This window comes from Bubalus kerabau, chromosome 21 (genome assembly GCF_029407905.1).
Source record: "Bubalus kerabau isolate K-KA32 ecotype Philippines breed swamp buffalo chromosome 21, PCC_UOA_SB_1v2, whole genome shotgun sequence".
In the NCBI taxonomy this organism is placed as follows: domain Eukaryota; kingdom Metazoa; phylum Chordata; class Mammalia; order Artiodactyla; family Bovidae; genus Bubalus; species Bubalus kerabau.
The window spans coordinates 18,701,052-18,716,475 of NC_073644.1; the positions used below are offsets into that span (position 1 = coordinate 18,701,052).

At 36.8% G+C, this 15,424-nt stretch overlaps 1 long non-coding RNA gene across 1 annotated transcript in view; it reads right to left on the reverse strand.

Moving 5' to 3' along the window:
• Window positions 1-14,829, reverse strand: part of LOC129636292 (uncharacterized) — a 34,679-nt gene extending 19,850 nt beyond the window's left edge. Inside the window, exons 1-3 of the long non-coding RNA XR_008706855.1 lie at window positions 14,700-14,829; window positions 14,388-14,599; window positions 12,814-12,898 (exon numbers count right to left, since the gene is read on the reverse strand). This is a non-coding gene — a long non-coding RNA (uncharacterized LOC129636292). The remainder of the gene's footprint in view (window positions 1-12,813; window positions 12,899-14,387; window positions 14,600-14,699) is intronic.
• Window positions 14,830-15,424: the final 595 nt, after the last annotated feature.

Here is a 15,424-nt window from a genome sequence, read left to right on the forward strand (position 1 = left end):
ACTCAGCTGGTAAAGAATGCTCCTGCAATGTGGGAGACCTGAGTTTGATCCCTGGGTTAGGAAGATCCCCTGGAGAAGGGAAAGGCTATGCACTTCAGTATTCTGGCCTGGAGAATATAGTCCATGGGATCGTAAGGAGTTGAAAATGACTGAGGGACTTTCACTTTCTAAAGGTTCCAGTTAGAGTTTTCTTTTCAAACATATAAATAAATTGGTAAATTATGGATGACATTAATCCTTTTTTAGATCATCACAAAGTAATCTTTGTTAATATAAAACTCAGCTGGGGGAATCAGAAAGGCTGATAATATGAGAGATAAACCAACTGGTCACAGCAGTTCTGCAGTTGATGGTCATTAGCTCACAGGTTTTATGGGGAATGAAACGCATTGGTTACTCAGAATACGGAGGCCACTTGTGAAAGCATCTGTGAAAATAAAGGGAAATAATAACAGTGGGTGAAGCTTGTTGAGCATATGCCGTGTACATGGCACAGTGCTGAGCTTGTACAGATACAAACTCCTTCTGTTTCTGGGCAGATAACTATCTACTCTTCATTCCCAGTAGCTTCCCTTGGTCTGTGTGTCATTCACAACCATTGTTATGAACAATTACATCTATTTGCAAAGATGTTCTTCCTGTTAGTACTGAAAAACTTGTTTTCGTCTACTTAAAGTTTAAGTTAATTTTAGTGGACAAAGTGCAAAGAATTAGACAAAGTACATCTCACTTCTCAAACCGCACAGTAGAAAGAAGAGCAATCTAAATCAGAAAGTGGCTGAGAACAACTAGAAAAAGACAAGGAATCATAAATCTCTGGAGAATGTTGTTTGAAAAAGACTAGGTAGACTCAAGTTAGAATGAGGAATATTCTCAGTTGAATTATATTAACTGCAAGCTTTTATCTTACAGGATAGTATATTATAGGTATCCTTAACTTTTCTCAATAAATGTAAAACACCAAAATAAAGTTTCTTTTTTTTTTTAATTTTATTTTATGGAGAACTCAACAAGAACTACACTTCTGGCAAAGCAGATGCAATTTTGGCGAAAGGCAGAGAAGGAATTCAAGCAGAGAATGTAAGTTATACTTGGAGATGTCTAGAGAGTAAGCTGGATGACAAACCTCCTTGACAATATAGTGTCCACTTTCTGAACTTTCAGCAAAGAATATTTTTAATGACGTTGCTGGTACAAATAATGATACAAAAATAATTTAACCAAGTTAAGATTAATCAGTTATATTCTCTAAGGACCTATGCTGTAAGATAGAGAGGACTGAAAGGATTTTAAGAGGAGGAGAAAACTAATCCTTGAAGTGGAAGATGATTAGGACTCCTGGGAAGTGACTTAGGTTTGGGCTGACACAGCTGTTTGTATCAAAATTGAGGGGGATCAATCCTTTCACTGCAGAGCAGTTGTCTTTTCCTTTTTCATATAGATGAGTCCTCTTATGATTAAGACAAATAAGAAAAAAAATCTACTATTAAAAAAAAAAAGTGAACACCATTGTCCTGATGTCCCACAGCAGAACTACCATTTAGAAAGTGCAAGGACATCACTTCTGGAGTTTGTACACAGTTCATAGTTGTGAGGTGGGAATCCAAGAATACAGATTAAAATTTTCAACTGTGAACTTACTTTAAATAAGTTCTTGGGTTGACATTGATAAAGGTAATCCCAGATCACAGTTTGAGAAATACTTCTCAGGGCAATATTTTGTAATATTGCTCTGATACTCACCTCCAAACACTTCTAACACAGCCTGTTCTGAACACCCTTCCTCTGATTCAGGTCTCCTTGCCTTCTCTGAACATACAGGAACTTCCTAAACTCAGAATTGACTCCCACCTTTTTACCAACATGGGAATTCTATCGCCTTGAAATTTGTCATTTTTGCCATTTGTGATGTAAAAGAGGTTTTGCTTATGAATGTTTTAGAATTCTGAATTCTGTTAATTGAGTTTGGATCTAGGTCATCTTAAAATTAATATATAATTTTTATTGTGTTCATATCCACATCATTATGATGATTTTGAAAAGTCATTTATTGTCTTGCTTTCCAGTTATAATGTGTCTAATGGATATCAGTGGTTTTAAAACTTCTGTATAGTCTGATAGTATGAAAATTTCAACACAAAATTTAATGAAAGTCTCAATATTTGAAGCGACATACAGATTCTTTATAGACTTTAATTTTTAGTTGTCAAAAGGAAAATAAGTTTCATAGATGCACTTAAACACCTCAATTGAGTCTTAAGTTTCCAGATTGAATAGATTCAAAACCATTATCATCAATTTTATAGCTCTGTATTACTATCCAAAAAATGGGCTTTCCCAGCACTTTTCTTTTGCACATATTTTTCAAGGACATTCAATGGAACTGTGTAAATGCCAAGAACTTCTAGTAAGCCTAGAAGTAACAAATGAGCATTTCTCTTTTACTCAGTGTAAATCTCTCTTGGTCACTCTGCCTGCCCTCTTTTGCTTTATTATGTCCACATGTGTGAGCTGTGAGAAGCACATAAAGTGGACTGTTCATTAAGAAAGGAAAACCACAGCTCTTAAATCATGAATTTATGCAATTTTTAACTGTTTTTAACAAGCACAAAATGGTTCACGGGAATTATGCAAGTATAGATCATTTTAATTTGAATTATTGTGGAATCATAAAAAGCTCAGTTCTTTAATTTTGTGCCTTCAAGTCAGCTACTTTGATTAAAAAATAATAAAGCATGAGAGCCGTAGGGTCCTCGTAGGTTCTTGGTGCTATCGTGGCTCCCTGATCTTCTGTGCTAATTCTTCTCATTAATATTAATAAAAGGCTGATAGGGCATTGAAAAGCATGATATGAAAAGCAGGCAATTAATTGTTTGTAGTATTTTTATGCTTATTTTGCAGAATGAAAATAATGCCTTGGAACTTACTATCAGCTAATCAATAATATCAATGGTGTTGAAAACTAGCACCTTCAGTTCCTTTATCTTAAATCTCCCTTAAATCTGAGAAACATGAAAATCCAGTGAATGTTCTTGAAGTAACAGTTGAAAAAAAATGTTATATTTTGCCTGGCACTCTTATATTTGGAGAGAGAAATCCCATAGATCTAGGCATTTCCAATCATTCATTTCCAGATTGTGCAGCAATTTGAATTTTAATGTATTCTAGGTGGTTTGCCTTTTGGTAGGGGAAATTGAAATTTAGCAGATGAGAACATGTTGTAGGTTAGATAAGCCATCTGGGCGATTTCAGAGCAACACTTTTGATTGATTTGATTAATCAACCAGTTTTATTGATTTCTAAAATCTTATTAATCGCCACCTGATATTTTAATATCAAGTTCACTACTTGTGAGTTGTTTTACACATTTGACTTAAGTTAAAAATTCTAGATTGATGCTTCCCTTATTCTCTTTAGAGACTGGAGAAGAATCTTCTGATTCCAGTGCTTCTGTCTTACTGTGGAAATTGTATAAGCTCAATTCTAACTTTGCCATTTAAAAAGCCATGTTAAATGTGTGAAATGGTGAGCTTAATCTGATCTTGTCTCTGGCATGGCCATGTTCTTTTCCTCTTAAGCCTCCTTTAGTGTTAGGACTTTGGCTCCTGTATCGTATCTAATAAGACCAATCATTAGGTGTTGAATAAATTCAATTGCCTATATATGTGTACACATATCATTTAGATGAAAATATATTTAATTAAAAATTTCATGGAAATAATATTTTATGAGAAAGCTACCTTTAAAGTAATTTATGCATTTAAGATGATGAAAATATTAAATGTTCATAAATATAGTTCAGATACATGTCATTGTATTAATAATAACTTCACCTAAAATTCTGAATTGGAAATGGAAACAGTGAGAGACTTGATTTTCTTTGGCTCCACAATCACTGCAGATTGTGACTGCAGCCATGAAATTAAAAGCCACTTGCTTCTTGGAAGAAAAGCTATGACCAATCTAGACAGCATATTAAAAAGCAGAGACATTACTTTGTCAATAAAGGCTCATTTAGTCAAAGCTATGGTTTTTCTAGTAGTCATGTATGGATGTAAGAGTTGGTCTATAAAGAAAGCTGAGCACCAAAGAATTGATGCTTTTGAACTGTGGTGCTGGAGAAGACTCTTGAGAGTCCCTTGAACTGCAAGGAGATCAAACCAGTGAATCCTAAAGGAAATCATTCCTTAATATTCATTGGAAGGACTGATGATGAAGCTGAAGTTCCATTACTTTGGCCACCTGATGAGAATAACTGACTCATTGGAAAAAACACTGATGCTGGGAAAGATTGAAGGCAGGAGAAGGGGACGACAGAGGATGAGATGGTTGGGCGGCATCAACAACTTGATGGACATGAGTTTGAGTAAGCTCTGGGAGTTGGTGATGGACAGGGAAGCCTGGCATGCTGTAGTCCATGGGGTTACAAAGAGTTGGACATGACTGAATGACTGCAGTGACTGAAAATTCTGAAATTAGTTAGTAATTAAATAAAAATGTATCCCATCAAAATAATAGTCTTGGTATGGAATTTCTCCAAGTCAGTGATATATGTCAATGACAGTAACCACTTTCACTTCAATTAAGCTTTTGTGTGCGTATGTGCGTGCATGTATGCTCAGTGTCCAACTCTTTTTGACCCCATGGACTGTAGCCTGCCAGGCTGCTCTATCCATGGGATTTTCCAGGTAAGAATACTGGAGTGGGTTACCATTTCCTACTCCAAGGGATCTTCCCGACCCAGGAATCAAATCCCCATTTCTGCATCTCCTGCTTTGGCAGGCAGATTCTTTACCATTGTGGCACCTGGGAAGCCCCCATTTAGCTTCTAAGTGAGAAGTATTTCCACCTAAATAGGAAAATATTTTTATGAAGTTTGCAAGCCAAGTTTTCAAAAAACTAAGGAAAATATAAACAAGTCTAACACAATAACTGGCAACAGAGTCTACCAGTACTTTTCGAACATGCTAATTTCAATCCTTAACAAAAACAACCTAATAAAGCTACAGAGTGGGGAGTGATGCAGAATGGGGGAATAGGCTGCTTGCCAGGACCTAGAGTTTTAGCAAATATTACATTTTCCCATCATCAAAGTGGCTTAGATTTACAAAATACACATCCAAAAATTGTTTATCTTTTACTTTGAAGTGCTGTGCTTCTCAGAAGTTACCATCAAGTGATTCACAGCACTGGAGATTTAGAGCTTTGATTTGAAAGTTCACAGTGTTTTGAAGATAGTTTGTATTAGAGTGGATATAAGATCTTTTATAAAAACAGAACTTTATTCGTACATTAAAGAATTCATCTCAATGAAAAACAGTAAAATTTAAAAAGGTGTAGAAAGCACTGCTAGTGATGTGACATTTTTAATTCATTCCTTTAATATAATAAACTATTAAACACTATTCATTTATTTATATTTATGCATTTTCCATAAACATTGAGGTACTGTAAAGCTAGACAATCTAGAGAATGAAAAGTATATACACTTCTAATGTAATATGTTATCTTGAGAAGCAAAAAAAAGCTGTTGAGAAGTCACTGTTACTGTCATTGGGAGCTTCATTTTGCTATAAAATTTCTAAGATCTAATCTAATTTCAGTTTCTTATAAATTAAAGTAAAAAAGGGAAACACATTATGATGCATAACTTTCATTTTCTTATAAAGTACAATTTGCAAATTAGTCCCCAGAAATATTTTTTTTCTCCCAGAAATTGAATTTGACTAATTAACTAATGTTACTTAAATAGCACAGTTTCTTAGAATAAACCTTAAAAACTATTGAAATGTCTTGTCTTTGTTCTACACTAAAACAGTTTTAAAGCTGAAGGTTATTTTGGAGTTCATTTATATAAACTTGGCATTTTATGGACATTTGAACTGAATGTATGAAAAATAGTTTTTTTTAGTAACACTCAACTGCTAGTAACAGAACTCATCTGCAAGCTACTGGCCTCATATCTCCATTAAATTGCACTTCATTCTCAGGCATTTGGTTTCAAATTTGGACATTGCAGCTCATTCTCTCCTTCTGCCCAGACTATTCTTGTTAACAAATACCCACAGAGGATTTTATTGAATTATTATTAATCAGATTGTGGCATTATTTCTCCATCTTTCTGTTCAGTTCAGTTCAGCCACTCACTTGTGTTTGACTCTTTGTGATCCCATGGATTTCAGCACACCAGGCTTCCCTGTCCATCACCAACTCATGGAGTGTGCTCAAACTCATGTCCATAGAGTGGGTGATACCATACAACCATCTCATCCTCTGTCATCCCCTTCTCCTGCCTTCAATCTTTCTCAGCATCAGTGTCTTTTCTAATGAATTAGCTCTTTACATCAGGTGGCTGAAGTAATGAAACTTCAGTTTCAATAACATTCCTTCCAACAAATATTCAGGACTGATTTCCTTTAGGATTGACTCCTTTGATCTCCTTGCAGTCCAAGGAACCCTCAAGAGTTTTCTCCAACACCACAGTTCAAAAGCATCAATTCTTCAGCACTCAGTTTTCTTTATGGTCTAATTCTCACATCTTTACATGACTACAGGAAAGACCAAAGCTTTGACCAAACAGACATTTGTTGGCAAAGTAATGTCTCTGTTTTTCAATATGCTATCTAGGACTGTCATAGCTTTTCTTCCAAGGACCAAGTGTCTTAATTTCATGGCTCCCGTCACCATCTGCAGTGATTTTGCAGCTCACAAAAATAGTCTGTCACTGTTTCCATTGTTTCCCCATCTGTTTGCCATGAAGTGACGGAACCAGATGCCATGATCTTAGTTTTCTGAATGTTGAGTTTTAAGCCAGTTTTCCACTCTCCTCTTTCACTTTCATCAAGAGGCTCTTTAGTTCCTCTTTTTGTCTGTCATAAGGGTGGTATCATCTGCATATCTGAGGTTATTGATATTTCTCCCAGCAATCTTGATTCCAGCTTGTGCTATATCCAGCATGGGATTTTGCATGATGTGCTTTGCATATAATTTAAATAAGCAGGGTGACAATATACAGCCTTGATGTACTTCTTTCCCAATTTTGAACCAGTCTGTTATTCCATGTCCCATTCTAACTGTTGCTTCTTGACCTGCATACAGATTTCTCAGGATGCAGGTAAGGTGGTCTGGTATTTCCATCTCTTTGAGAATTTTCCAGTTTGTTGTGATTCACATAGTCAAAGGCTTTGGTGTAGTCAGTGAAGCAGAGGTATATGCTTTTTCTGGAATTCTCTTGCTTTTTCAATGATCCAGCAGATCCTGGCAATTTGAACTCTGGTTCCTCTGCCTTTTCTAAATTCAGCTTGAACATCTGGAAGTTCTCAGTGCACATACTGTTGAAACTTAGGTTGGAGAATTTTGAGCATTATTTTACTAACTTGTGAGTGCAACTGTGTGATAGTTTGAACATTATTTGAGATTGCCTTTCTTTGGGATTGGAATGAAAATTGGCCTTTTCTGAAGCCTCATATAGTTTTCCACAGAAGCTACTTTTAAAATTTTTCAGGATTTGAAATCTTGTCCCTTTCTATCTTCTATGGATTACAGTAACACCTACTGACTAGACAAATGCTAGATACATGCTAGGTAGGACACATGCTGCAGATTCAGATTTACCACCATTATCACCATTGTTGTTGTTGATCAGTCACTAAGTCTTGTCTGACTTAGTGACTGACTTTGTGACTGAATCCCCATCGATTGCAGCATGTCAGGGTTCCCTGTCCTTCACTGTCTTCCAGAGTTTGCTCAAACTCATGCCCATTGAGTTGATGATGCCATCTAGTCATCTCATCCTCTGCCATCCCCTTCTCTTCCTGCCCTCCTAGCACAGAGGTCTTTTCTAATGATTTATCTTTTTGCTTCAGGTGGTCAAAGTATTGGAGCTTCAGCTTCAGCCTCAGTCCTTCCAATGAATATTGAGGGTTATTCTCAAGGAAATCCTAAATTTCCTTTAGGATTGACTTTTTGGTCGCCTTGTAGTCCAAGGGACTCTCAAGAGTTTTTTTTTTTTTTTTTTTTTTTTTTTTTCCAGCACTACAGTTCTAAAGCATCATTTCTTTAGTGCTCAGTCATCTTTATGCTCTACCTTACATGTGTACATGACTACTGGAAAAAACACAGATTTGACTACAAAGACTTTTGTTGGCAAAGTGATGGTTCTGCCTTTTAATATACTGTCTAAGTTTGTCAGAGCTTCCCTTCCAAGGGGCAAATGTCTTTTAATTTCAAGGCTGCAGTCACTTTTCACAGTGATTTCAGAGCCCAAGATAAAAAAATCTGTCACTACTTCCACTTTTTCCCCTTGTGTTGCTATGAACTTTTGGGACTGGAAGCCATGATCTTAATGTTTTGAATGTTGAGTTTTAAACAGCTTTTTCACTTTCATCTTTCACCCTCATCAAGAGGCTCTGATGAGCCTTCTGCCATTAGGGTGGTGTCATCTGGATATCTGAGGTTATTGATATTTCTCCCGGCAATCTTGATTCCAGCTTGTAAGCTATGCAGCCCAGTATTTCTCATGAGGTACTTACTCTGCATAGATGTTAAATAAGCAGGGTGGCAATATACAGTCTTGATGTACTCCTCTCCCAATTTGGAACCAGTCAGTTTTTCCATGTCTGGTTCTAACTGCTGCTTCTTGATCCACATACAGATTTTTCAGGAGACAGGTAAATTAGTCTGGTATCCCCATCTTTAAGAATTTTCCACAATTTGTTGTGATCCACATGACCCCAAATTAAACTCATCTTCCTTCCCCACAAAATGTCCCCTCCTTTTATGTTTTGTATTTTAGTAAATATCATAATTATTCAGTAAATATATAGCTCCCCAATTCCATTCCCACCACTAGCTTACTGTTATTCTTGTCTAACAGCTCCTAATTTTTTGTCCAGAGTGTTTACTGGAAGAGACTCTCAACTTGTGTCCATTCTTCCAGTCTTGACTCATTTCTATTCTTTTCTCTACATAGATATGAGTGCACGATGTAATTGTGGTCCTATCCCTTCTGTGATTAAACACCTGTAATGGGCTCAGTGTTTAGACTAATCATGAAGTGAAAAACCACTCCTGACTGTTACCAGATAGGGAGATTCAAAGAGGACCCTTTCTTGTGTGCCTTGGTTCTCGGTAAAGACACGAAGAAGAATCTGAGGTATTACCATTGCAAAAAGAAGTTATTGGGAAAACAAAAAGAAAAAGAACCAGAAAGAACATCTCAAGAGAGAGGTAGACCAAGCCAAGAGAGGCACTAGTTCTGGAATGATGAGGTATGGAGTTTTTCAAGACAGGAAGTCTACATATTCATCTAGATGGAGGTGTACTGACATTTTGATTGACACTTGTAAGTTCCATAACAACAGGTTCTATTGAACATGTGTCTGTTCTAATCAAATATATGTATGTTTTGCCAACAAAGGTCCATCTAGTCAAGGCTATGATTTTTCCAGTGGTCATGTATGGATGTGAGAGTTGGACTGTGAAGAAAGCTGAGCGCCGAAGAATTGATGCTTTTGAACTGTGGTGTTGGAGAAGACACTTGAGAGTCCCTTGGGCTGCAAGGAGATCCAACCAGTCCATCCTAAAGGAGATCAGTCCTGAATGTTCATTGGAAGGACTGATGCTGAAGCTGAAACTCCAGTACTTTGGCTATCTGATGTGAAGAGTTGACTCATTGGAAAAGACCCTGATGCTGGGAGGGACTGGGGATAGGAGGAGAAGGGGACGACAGAGGATGAGATGGCTGGATGGCATCACCGACTTGATGGACATGAGTTTGAGTAGATTCCGGGAGTTGGTGATGGACAGGGAGGCCTGGCGTGCTGCAGTTCATGGGATTGCAAAGAGCCGGACATGACTGAGTGACTGAACTGAACTGAACTGAGTGACTGAACTGAACTGATAGGATGTTTGCTGCTGCTGCTGCTAAGTCGCTTCAGTCTTATCCGACTCTGTGCGACCCCATAAACGGCAGCCCACCAGGCTCCCCCGTCCCTGGGATTCTCCAGGCAAGAACACTGGAGTGGGTTGCCATTTCCTTCTCCAATGCATGAAAGTGAAAAGTGAAAGTGAAGTCGCTCAGTCATGTCCGACTTTTAAGCAACCCCATGGACTGCAGCCTACCAGGCTCCTCCATCCATGGGATTTTCCAGGCAAGAGTACTGGAGTGGGGTGCCATTGCCTTCTCCTATGAACTTTTAATAGGCTCCTGGCTGCCTAAGGTCACTTGAGGACACAGCTCTGCTTCAAGGGACATGTGTCAAAATTGGAGAAGTCCCTGTGATTAGTTTGTATCCACTGTGGGGCTAAGGTTCATGTGCTGGATTTGGAAAGGTCTCCATGGTTATTTTGTAGCATATCCATGAACTCTCTTGGGCCACACTGGGGCTTGTCTGAGATGGGATTTAGAGATCAGCTTGAATCTTTTCAGCCAGGCCACCCCTACTTGTCTATATCTAAATTCTTACCTAACACTGATGTTGTCATTGTTCCTTACCACTTCAGCCTCATCTCTTCATCCCCTTTGAACCAGAGGACCTAACTATATTGATATTTTTTTGGCACAATGTCTTTCTCTATCTGCTCCACACACTTAAAAGATTTTAACTCTTACTGGGCTATTACCTATGTTTCTTTTTTGATTATATAGTTTCCTCTCATATTTTATATGGCAACTTCAATTTTATTTCTTCTGGGAAGCCTATTAGATATCCTGATCAGCTTCTTAGAATATGTCACTATGCATAGCAACATCCTGTGTACTTCCCAACAACCCTTAACTGTCTAAACTGAATTTAAACAGCACCTGCTTTATTCTGTTTCTTTATTTATAGCCCCTAGTACAATGCCCAGAATATGTGTTCACTAAATATCATTTAAAGAATGAATAAATGGAATTGTGATTTTTTATTATTCTTACAGTTGTTTCATGTATGATAGTGTGAACCTGATTATCTGCAAGTCCTCATTCTGACCTCTTAAATGACATGAGATAGGAAGAAAATTCAATGCTTAGGAATTAAGTTATGTTGTTATCATGCCCCCTCCCCCCACCAAGTCGTACAATTCTTTTGGGTATTATAATATCACAAATATATTTAATCAAATACTTTCTGTGCATGAGACACAGCTAGTCAATATGTGGTAAACAAGTTTGCTTCAATATAAAGTGGAGATACTGTCTCTGAGAAATGCATTGATCTCAAATGGCAGAGTTAGTCTTCTTTTGTGAGAAGCATCTTTCAAATAAAGCTACTTGAGCGTTTGAAGGTGTCAACACTTTGATGTTTCAAAGCCTCAATTATTCAGGTACCACAGAGCTGAGCATTGTATGTTTGCCAATGTCACATTTAAAAAGCTCAGATGGCTGAGATACCATGTTCTGTTCAAGTCTTCTGATATTTGAATTTAAGAGAAAAGCCCTTTCATTTCAGCAACTCCTAAGGCTCTCCCAGTTTCATGCTGCTGCTGAAACTCAACGTTCATTAAATACTTGCTTGCAATTTGAATACATTGTTAATAGGGTGGACAGCTTCTAAGGTTGAAAGTTCAATTTATACTCTAGGGCTGGGGGGCAGGGTGGAGGAACTTTTGATATCTCTGATTGAGATTGGATATTGTATCAAGGACTTGATTTGGAGCCAGAAATGTATTAGACAAATTATCCAAGGAGAGTGAAAATAAATGCTTTTATCTTAAACAGCACCTGTGGAAGCTATAATCATGTTTCAACATAAGGCATTCAATCCTGTGTTGCCCACATCCCAGATGTGTTTGAGAACTTTTTCTCAAGAAATCAGCTGCAAATACTGCTTTTCTACCAACATTATACAACACTGCTTTATTTAATCCCATGTAATATAAAGCTTCTGGCCCACTGACTCTAAAGTCACAACCTTCTACCTCAACGTTACATCACCTTCTACTTGTCAAACAAATATTTGTATTTAAATTTCTAGTGCAATTTGCTTCTAAAGATAGACTTCTCTTAGCAGGAAATAATCTATAATTTGCATTGGTCTGAATTTGCCTGGAAATGGCATTTAGATGGAATAATCTTTGTGGTAGAAATTAATTTTAAATATTTGGGAGAAATAATGCATGAAGAGGTGTCATCAATAATACCTATAAATGAAGTTATAATCTCCACATTTTGGATCCAGTTTCATGCATGATCCAGATTCTTATAGGTACTCAAATGGTAATTGCTTAATTAAGAAGGGAAAAATAAACTACTATGTATAAAATAAATATGGTACAAGGATATATTGTATAGCACAAGAAATAAAGCCAATGCCTTATAATAACTTTAAATGGAGCATAATCTATAAAGATATTGAATCACTATGTTGTATACCTGAAACTAATATTGTAAATGAACTATAATTCAATAAAAATTTTAAATTAAAAAAAAAAAAAAAAAGAAGTATCCAACCTATACCTTACTCAAATGATTTCTTCTAAAGCATCATTTTCAAAAATGCCTAAATAAAACATCCAAAATGCTCAACCACACTGCCAATCCCCTTTGGGCAGCATTTTGGTCTTTTTTTCTGTCTCAGAATATACTTTTCCACTTGAGCATTCTGCTCACTGTAATGCCCAGCTCCTTGGATGACTGTGGTACACCTAATCTATCCTTTAAAAATCTGCTATACTGACTTTTCTATGAACAATTTTCTTACTGTTCCAACCTCGGAAGATTTCTTCCTGTCCCACATTTATATTACTTACCATTTGCCCCCATTTATTTGGCATTACAGCACACATTGCCTAGTGGCATCTGTTCTATTTTTGGCTGATATTGCTACTGACCTTTTTAAGTACATATCTTGTCTCCTTAAATGGATGGAATGCTTTTTGAGGACAGGATCAGGAATTGAATCATAGATTTTTGCACCTGTAAGAAACTTTAGAGATCAAATAGTCCAACACTTCATTTTATAATTGAGAAGAAAAGAGTCTGGTAAAAGTTAAGTTACTGATTTGAGGTCAAACAATAATTTAGTTGGAAGATCAGAAATGGAATTCCTGGCTTGAAATGCACTGTTCTTTACAGTGTACTCCTCGGTAACTTTCCCACCATGTTAGAGTTGAAATGAACATTAGTCATCCAACCTCCTCAATTTACAGAGTGAGAAAATGAAACTAGAGAAGCTGAGAAACTGCTGCCAATGTCATATATTGAGTTAGTTTCAGCAATCTTCGGACTACAAAGCACACCGCTTTGCCCGCTGATCTAAATCCTCTTCATCTTTCTGTATTCCATAAACTTCCATGTATAGAATAAATACTTATTAAGTATCTGCTAAACTTTATACATAAGAATATAAATGTCTTCCTGGGATCCAAAATCACTGCAGATGGTGACTGGAGCCATGAAATTAAAAGATTCTTGATCCTTGGAAGTAAAGCTATGACCAACCTAGACAGCATATGAAAAAGCAGAGAGGTTACTTTACTGACAAAGGTCCATCTAGTCAAAGCTATGGTTTTTGCAGTAGTCATGTATGGATGTGAGAGTTGGACTATAAAGAAAGCTGAGCACTGAAGAATTTGCTTTTGAACTGTGGTATTGGAGAAGACTCTTGAGAGTTCCTTAGACAGCAAGGAGATCAAGCCAGTCAATCCTAAAGGAAATCAGTCCTGGGTGTTCATTGAAAGGATTGATGCTGAAGCTGAAGCTCCAATATTTTGGCCACCTGATGTGAAGAATTGACTAATTTGAAAAGACCCTGATGCTGGGAGAGATTGAAGGCAGGAAGAGAAGGGAACAACAGAGGATGAGATGGTTTGATGGCATCACCAACTCGATGGACATGAGTTTGAGCAAGCTCTGGGAGTTGGTGATGGACAGGGAAGCCTGGTATGCTGCAATCCATTGGGTCACAAAGAGTCGGACACAACTGAACGACTGAACTGAACTGATACATAGAAAAGCACTATAATCATTAACTGAGATGTCTGTTTCTGTGATTAACAGTAATCTTTTAATGTTCAACTACATGTTATTTTTTGTTGTATGTTTGTTTTTGTTTTTCCCCAGCACAAACTCCTATATATACTGGCTCCTCTCTTACCTCTTTGGAACAGTCCCTCAGAGGCTTATCCCAGGCTTAAGTCCTCAGTAAGTCTACCAAATAAAAACCAAATAAAAACATAATTCTCTAAAAAAAAAAAAAAAAAAAAAGAATATAAGTGTCTCTAATATAGAGTTCTAGGATCTGTTTTTTAAGTGGAAATGGAGAAATAAATTTCAAAGTTTAACTGTGACCCCATCCCATTAATGTTTATCTATGTACCACTCTATTTCATCTTTGAAGAACCAAGTTGTGTATATAAACAGGTAGATTCTTGTCTTTCAAAGTTAACTAGAGCCAAATCCTTACCTTTTTGTGCATGGCAGATCTCTTTTCCACAGAACTCTCAATTTGTGTCGGATTGAGGTTAAGTTTCAATTTATCGTCACTCAGTGGTTTCTCCTAAAGTGTGAGGAATTCTTATTTTCTATATCTTATATGCAGAAAAATCCTTCACAAGAAATATTATAATCCTTTGTCTAGTGAAGACCATGGGAGAGTCTTCAGCATGTCAATATACTCTGTAACCAGAAACACCTAAATTTTTTAAGATTTTCTTTATAATCACCATACAGTGAAAACTCAATCACCATAACTCCCACAGTCCAGAGATTGTCTCACCTTAATTTAATTCATGAATTTTGCTTCAGTTCATCATTTTTGACTGATGAAACAATATACTGGACTTAGAAATTTACTCTGATCATCAGAGGAAATGTGATCTTACAGGACGTTGTACTTCCACTGATTCACTGTGTGAGTTTTAACCAAGTCATGAATGTCCCTGGGATTATTCCTTCATCTGTCAAAAATAAACAAACAAACAAAAATAGAAGTTTTTGATTAAATGATCTCTGCCCGTCCCTCTCTTGATAAATGGATCAAGATGTCTGAAGACATGGATCTGCCTTCCCAACTGCTGAAATATTTGAAAATTGTAGAAATGCTATTTTACAAATCTAAATTTCCTGGAAAGTTACCAACAGAGTGCCAGAAAATAATAGGAACTTGTGGAAGATACCTAATATTTGTTCAAAGTTTGCATGTGTCATGAACTTCATCAATATTAACTTACTTATTCTGTAAAAATCTGTTAAATAAATGCTATTATTATTCACATTTTACAGGTGAAAATCTGATGCACTGGGTTTATAGTAACATGTCTTACAGTATGTAGTGAGTTAGTTACAATTTTCAGTCAGATCGCAGGTTCTAGAACCTGTATTCTCAACCACTGCTTTCAACTCTCTCTCACAGACAATCACAGAAGACCCACATGTTCATGTTAGGAACAGATCAGAGAGATCTACAAACATCCAAGCCCTAGGAGAAAACAGCTACCATAT